We start from the raw sequence: 8018 nt of genomic DNA on the forward strand, positions 1-8018 counted from the left end.
AAACAGAAATGTGCAAATAAATAGATTTTTTATCCCTGTCTCTAGTAGTTGTCTAGTATAAAACATGTAATTTAAAGTCACTTAATTTACAGAATTGATATGCTCATTAAATACTACTTGATAATTTAACCCACAGTCTCTCAGAACAGATTCTAAGAACTCTTGAGCCAAATGCATATTCAAATTTTACTTCTGATTTAAGACTTTAAGAAATAGTATGCCTGTATATGATAAACCCAGTTTCATACAAGTGAAGATTATTTTGTAGGCATTTATAGTAATATTAAGCTCTCTACCTAAAACCTGAAGTACATTGTTTCATTGAGTAGTTGTCTGTGCTGGAGAGATCACTGTGTTTTATGGAAACATAATTGGAAAATAACTTTTAGAAAAATAAGAAGAAAACATTTGATGAGATACATAAATACTATTTACTAGAATATTTATTAGAAAAAAAAAAGTTTAAAATTTTAAACAATCATTACATTTAAAAAAATTCCCTGTTTGCTTATTGAGAATTATTAGAATAATGTGGAGAATAAATCATGTACCTAAAATAATGGCTTAAATGAGATTGTGGAAAATTTAGGTTAGTAAAATGAAAAGGGCAGTGTTAAATTATATGGTTTGGCTAACAAAATAAATCTCTTCATCTTGTCCCATTCATTTTATTAGATAATGTTTTTAGAAGTTTTATCTCTCAGTTAAGCTTTGGCCAAGGACTCCTACATTTTTAAATAGTTCCCCAAGTTTACTTAGATGATGTATTTAAAGTTGTTTTTAATGGAATATATATTGGATGTTTACTGCAGTCTTTTCTGTTCAGTTGACTGGGGTATGAATTTACTCTAAAATAATTCTTGATCTGGATTTAAGATTATCAGGAGCCTATCAATGCAGAAATGACATTAAGAATTTATAATTCCATGCTAGTTAAAATTTCCTCAAATCTGATGGAGAAGAGGGATTATATAAGAGCAAATTACTGGCATATTTCCATTACTAAAGGCTAAGGACACAGAACTTTTACAGATTCAAAAGGTTATAAATTTTAGTTTATGTGCCCGTTATAGCCACTGTTGACAGGAAACAGGATGAACACAGTGTGAAATGTGACTTGCAGAGTCACTTGAGGCTGGTTCTCTGAAATTTACCAAGTCTACTGCCATTAACAGCCTGTGTAAGTAGGACCCTAGACAGTGTATTTTGGTTTTATTTACATAGCTAAAGAATGTATTAAGAATTAATCATTTATCATTCACTTTTTATAAATAATCTTTGACTCTTTTCTCAAAAGAATATTAATTTCTAAAAACTGGTACTACCTAGGCTGAGCATATTATTTTCCATGGGGTGTTAAATAAATTTTTAAAGTAAATTTCTGGTACATAAGGAAATCTACATTGGTAAGTTAGAAATCATATGATATTTAGGAATGCTGCGATGGAAATATTTTTTTTTACTGTTGCTTTTGTAAATGATATTGTTGGAGAGAGACTTTTAAGCTCTTCTTTCGAAAACTAGATATAGATAAGAACGTGGGTTAGCATAGATTAGATACCAAGGTCTGTAACAAAATGATAACAAATCGTGTTTTCTATTGGTTAGATGTTACTGTTTGATTTTTTTTTTTTTTTTTTTTTTTTTTTTGCGGTACGCGGGCCTCTCACTGTTGTGGCCTCTCCCGTTGCGGAGCACAGGCTCCGGACGCGCAGGCTCAGCGGCCATGGCTCACGGGCCTAGCTGCTCCGCGGCATGTGGGATCTTCCCAGACCGGGGCACGAACCCGTGTCTCCTGCATCGGCAGGTGGACTCTCAACCACTGCGCCACCAGGGAAGCCCTACTGTTTGATATTTAATTCAAAAGAAGCAATGATGGGTAGCTGTAAAGAACATAGATTATAGTCTAAATCTGTTCTGGGCTCATTCATTGCTAGCTGTGTCACCTGCAGGTCAGTCAGTTCGCCTCACTCTGCTTCAGTTTGCTCATTTTATAAATGATGGTAATAATAGTACATACCTCAAGAGGTTGTCTTGAGGATTAAATGGGTTAATACAGGTAAAGCACTTAAAACATTTCCTGACATCTTCTAAGTGTTTTTTGAAAAATAAGGTATTTACTCATTTATTATTATAAGTGCCTGTACATACCAGGCCCTGTGTTGGAGTCTAGAAGGGAAGTAAGTTTTGGGCCCTGTTCTCAAAGAGCTTATGAGTCTTACACAGATCATCTCCATGTAATGTGTTCAGGTTTATGTGTGAAATACATGTCGGTTGCTATGACAGAAGCTTGACTCTGAGTTTTTCAAACAGAATATCTGAGCTGCTTCTTGAAGATAAGAAATTGTGCAAGTGAGGAAGCTGGGGAAGGGCATTTCGTTTAGAAAATAGCATGAAAGCAGACACAGAATGGTGAAATAAAATGAATATGCAGGGAGCTTCTAGTAATTCAGTATCAGAAAGCTTAAATCACAGGGGTGTATGCGTCTGGATGTCCCTCTCCCCCTGCTTTGGTTTATTCAAAAGGAATCAAATGTTTTTACGTTGGTCATAGATTCTGCAGATCAGCACAGTGCTTACCACTCCTTTTAAGTTAAGCAGACCTGGGAACAAGGATTTGGGAACAAGTATTTTACTTGAGAAATGATCCCAGGAAGCACAAATGAAAAAGTGCTGAAAAAGAAACAGAAAGAAAGAAATGCAAATGAGATGTGTGTTAATAAGTGGGTTTCTATTTTGGGCAACTGGGCCTCAGTCCTACTGGTGATCCTCTGAGAAAACACGTAGAACATATTTCTGAATTGTTCCAGGGGAAGATGGACAGACTGGGGTGTTTATTCACCCACTTTCACCCCTGCACACATACCATTGGTTGAAGGTTTCACCTTGAAGCAGTCACTCCCCTGATCTTCAGTTGCTCCTGACTTTAGTCAGCAGGCTCTTGTGGGGCTAGAATTAGCTCTCATGCAGTGAAGGAGAGAGATGCAATGTTTAGAGTAGAATGCTATCAACATAGCAAAAACTGTCTTCTACAGCCACAGGTGCGTTCAGAGGGAGACTTAGAAGTTAGGAAGGAGGGAGCAACTGAGGGCACAGATTCAGGTGAGCTGTCAGGCCTCCGAAGACCTGATTCTGCGGCCCCTGGTAAGAAGAATGAGGTAGGGGCTGACTGGAGACTTGAGATAAGGCTGGAGAAATAGGGAGAGGAAAAATCATTCAGCACCTCACAGACCAGGTAATGCTGGCAATTTATCTTTTATTATTAAGTCCTTTAAAATGGTTTTCATAGAATGTGAAATATTTCAATTTGCATTTTGGATCATTGTCTTAGACTGTAAACATTATCCTTAACTGGAAAATAACATAAATTTAGCTAGTTTGTTGAACATGGTTTAAAAATGGGTCTTGGCCCACACATGGAGATCTGGGACTTAGCAAGAGAAAAATCAATTAGATTCTGTAGTATAATTTAATTCAAACTAAACTTACTTTTGAACATGTTTTAAATTGGTGAAAGTCTAAGTAAATCACAGTATTTTTTATAGTACAAGTATAGAGTAAAATTACGTATTTTTACATATTTACAGAATTTTATCAGTCTATAATGATGTCACATACTGGATAAGAATGTAAAGGTGCATCACCATATTAAGGAATGTTATGCATAATAACTGATGAATGCAAGCAATTTACCTTTTAAATTTTATTATGACCATATGCTATTTTATTTATGTTTTTCCAGCTTTATTGAAATAAAATTGACATATAACATTGTGTAAGTGTAAGATGTACAACGTATTGATGTAACACACTTATGTACTGTGAAATGAATACCACTGTTGCATTAACTAACATTTCCATCACCTCATAAAATTACCATTTCTTTTCTGTGGTAAGAACATTTAAGATCTACTGTCTTGGCAACTTTCAAGTGTATAATACAGTATTGTTAACTATAATCACCCTGTTGTACGTTAGATACCCACAACTTATTCATCTTATAACTGAATGTTTGTACCATTTGACCAACACCTCTCCATTTCTCCAACTCCCTAGCCCTTGCTAACCACCATTCTACTCTGTTTCTATGAGTTTAGCTTTTTTTAGATTCCACATATAAGTGATATCATACAGTATTTGTCTTTCTCTGTGTAACTTGTCTCACTTAGCATAATGCCTTCAGGGTCCATCCATGTTGTTGCAAACAGCACGATTTCCTTCTTTCTCGTGGTTGAATAATATTCCATTGTTCCATATTATCTTTGGAATAATATTCCAAAGATACGCTGCGTCTTCTTTCTCCATTCATCCATTGACAGACACTGCTGTTGTTTCCATATCTTTGCTGTTGTGAGTAACGCTGCAGTGAACATAGGAGTGCAGCTATTTCTTCAAGATACTGATTTTGTTTTCTTTGGCTATATACCCAGAAGTGGGATTACTGGATCATAACCATATGCTATTTTAGGTTTAAGTATTAGGATCAAACAGTTCCATAATATTCATTCTAGGTGTATTACTGTTTGTCTCCACTTAGTGGGCACACTCCAGAGAAATGAGTGAGAGAATATAAATTCCTTATTTCTAGATAGTATAGCATCAGTTACAGAGTTTAATATTGATTTATGCTAACAATTTTGTAGAATTAATGAATAATTGCTTTGAAAATGATTTTTAAACAAAGGAATAATTTGTAGAGTATGACCAAGTTACTTTAATTCAGTATTCTGAACTTCTGTTGACATCCCTTTAACAACATTATATTGTGACTATTTTATGAAAGTTCTGATAATGCTTTGAGATCTTAAATGCAAATCCTTTGACAGAGATCACTTTCTCTGTATTCCCCATCAGCATTTTTTAACATGCACATTAACCACATTGAATAATTTTGTAGGGTGGAGATAATTTCCATGGGGAATTCATACATAAATCAATTAGACCGAGGCTGAACATGTTTGCTAAAATATGTTTAGCTATATCAGAATGGTTATCTATTTGATTATATTATGTTTAATATCTAAAATAGCTGTTGTTGACTTCCTAGAAAACGTGTTAGTACACTTACATGTGCATGTGCGGTGTGTGTACACGTATGCTTTTGGAGTACTTGGTAAGGTGTATATCTACAGAGAGATACACACTATTATTACTTTGGAAGATACTTCACTTTTTGGCTACTTCTCATAGTTTTAAAAATTCCAAGTAGATATTATTTTCACTGATTAATTCTTGAGAGCCAGCTAAATATTAGACTTTGTGCATGAAAGACATTTTCTAAATTCCTATAATGTGGAGGAAGAAGCTGCTGAGTTTGCCAATGTAGAGACACTCCATGTTGTTAAGGTGTAGAATGGAGAACTGCCAAAATGTCAGGACCCAGGTAGCTTAGCATGGTCTCGGATGTAGTTTTTACGGGAAGGAAAAGGAGCTTCCTTATAAAGATTCCTTTTTCAGGAATCTCAGGGCAGTTAACCACATAGGCAAAGTTCAAGTATAGTTTCTTTACACATATAAAATAATGTAAAGGCCTTTGTTACCCAAACAGCACACAGATACAAGTACAGATTGCAATGGCAGTGTGTTATGTGACATTTAAAAAAAAAGGAATCTCACTAAGCCGTAGTGTCTCCGAGGCATATAATTTATCATCTGAACAGTGCTACCCTGATGACAAACAAAAGCATCTTACCTACCTTAAATTGTTCGAGTAATTGTTCAAGTATTGTTTTTTTAAACAATACAACTGCTTGTCTATACTTTGCCATTGTTGAACAAGTTAAAACTTGTTATGGAGCAGAATTTTTCTATAATATATTCCTTAGTGTTTACATTTAGATTCAAAGAGGAAAGCTACTGCACAACCAATGATTCTATTCCACTCGGTTTCCTCTGACTCGTTCAGGCTTTCTTAATTATTTTTGCAAGAGGCCTTACTGGTTTTAGTCTGATATTCTAGTAGAAGTAATTTGTACTTTGAGTGGGAAGTTGGGAGCCTATGAAGATTTCACTTGTGTGTATTCTGTGTCTATTTTCACTCCAATCAATATTTATAGAGCTTGCTTTGTTCTGTTCATCTTCCTGCAGTAAAACCATCCAAACCATTCAGAAAAGTCCTTTTATCCATTAAATGTTCAAGATGTATCTCACCTATCTTCTAATTGATTATATGAAATATACTCTATATATACACCTTTATCCATATACTTTTTTTCTATAATTCCTGACACCCAGGATTATCTTTTTCTCAGAGCAGGGTGCCACCATGTTACCTTCTAGCCACGGCCCAATCCATCTGGGAGAGCAGAAGGGAGCATCTGGGATGGTTGGAAAAGGAAAACCGGGACTCTTGTTAGCATATTCACATACCAAAGTTAACACTAAATGATAGACCATCTTGGATGTGTTGAGATGTGTTTACCTTGTAGTTGTTACATTTCAAGGTTGCACAGGGAAGAGATCATCTTTGTTCTTTCCTCTCCCACCTGGAATTTTTAAAGCTCTTTGTACCCTTCCAGTACCTGATGGAACCTAACTGACCTAGGCCTGAGGCTGAGAAACAGAACAAGTCAGATCCTGGGGGAAGATGAGAGGAATTAAGAGACTTAGGGTATCCTGAAAATGGAAAGTTGAGAGAGGGGGAGACACCCTGGGTTCTCTTTTACATCAGTTGAAAAGATAGATTAAAAAAAACTGATAGGCAAAGATTTATACATGTGGCATATGTGTATATTATTTTAAAAAAATAGAGATCAAAGAGATGTTGCATCTGTTGTGCATCAACGTTATGCCAGTCATTTTGCATATATTTTCACATTTAATCTTCAAATAAATTTGAAAGAAAAGCACTACAGTCAGCTCCAGTTTGCAGATTGAGCAGTGGGCTGAGAGAGGTTATGTAATGCACCCTATGTGGGCTCCTCACTAAAGGAGTGAGAATTCCCACACCAGTCTCTCCAGCTTAACTAATTGCTTGAATTCAAACTCTTAGAAAGAAATTTTTTGGTAGATAAACTTAAAGTTATTAAAATTTTCTTATGTTATAAAAGTGTTATTTTCCTAAAGGCAATAATTTTAATTTTCTTCCTTTTCCCCAAATCCCAGTCCATTCAGATCTGTTTTATTTGTACCAATGAAATTACCAGTATGATTTTGCTAGACTAGCATGTTTAAATGCAAGTTAAATGACTTGGAATTAAAAGATATTCATGAACACTTCCTGAGGTATTTTAAAATTGCATAAACTTTCAGTTCTTTATGGATTTGTGAGAAGGTATCATATTCACCAAGCTGTGCTGTTCCTAGGAAAACAAAAATCTCTTCCCTTTCACCTTCTGCTCACATTAAAAAAAAAAAAAAAAAAAAAAAGAGGCAGCACTCCTTAAAGACTACCATTGTCAGGTTGTGTCCTGCCTTTACAAAGATTTTGTGAAAAATGCTGAAGAAAGCAAGAATGATACTTGGGCAAATCCTATATGTAATGAATAAGTGTAAAATTGTTCAGTTGCTTCTTACCCACAAGATCCAAGGGCTGCTTCTAATTGCCGTCTTCTGATGGTCACAAATCCGGACATAGAAAAAGTCATGCTCAAATAACCCATCCAATTCAAGAAATTCTACTTTATTTCCTGATTTGTTATTTAAATCTTATGTAAAAGGGTTTTTTTAGCAGGAATTAATTAAAGCAAAGTTAATCAAAACAAAGCTAATTCAAAACAAAGTTAACCATAAATGTGCACACAGCTTTGATACTTGGCTGTATACAAATCTTAAGCAATAACATTTACGTTCCCAGACAACTGAACTTTCCTTTTTCAAACTAAACTTCCCAGTCTCTTTCAAACTAATACTCACTTTAGTCAGTACCCAAATAGGCATTTTGCTCTATTTGTAACATGTGTATATTTGACATCAAATGAATTAGTCTTTTGGGGTTGGTGGTGTGACTTTTGCCAACCCATCCCAGAACAGTAAAGATTCCAAGTTATAACATACTATAAGCAGAATCAGCTATGAAA

This window comes from Leucopleurus acutus (genome assembly GCF_964270905.1).
Source record: "Leucopleurus acutus genome assembly, chromosome: 2".
Taxonomy (NCBI): domain Eukaryota; kingdom Metazoa; phylum Chordata; class Mammalia; order Artiodactyla; family Delphinidae; genus Leucopleurus; species Leucopleurus acutus.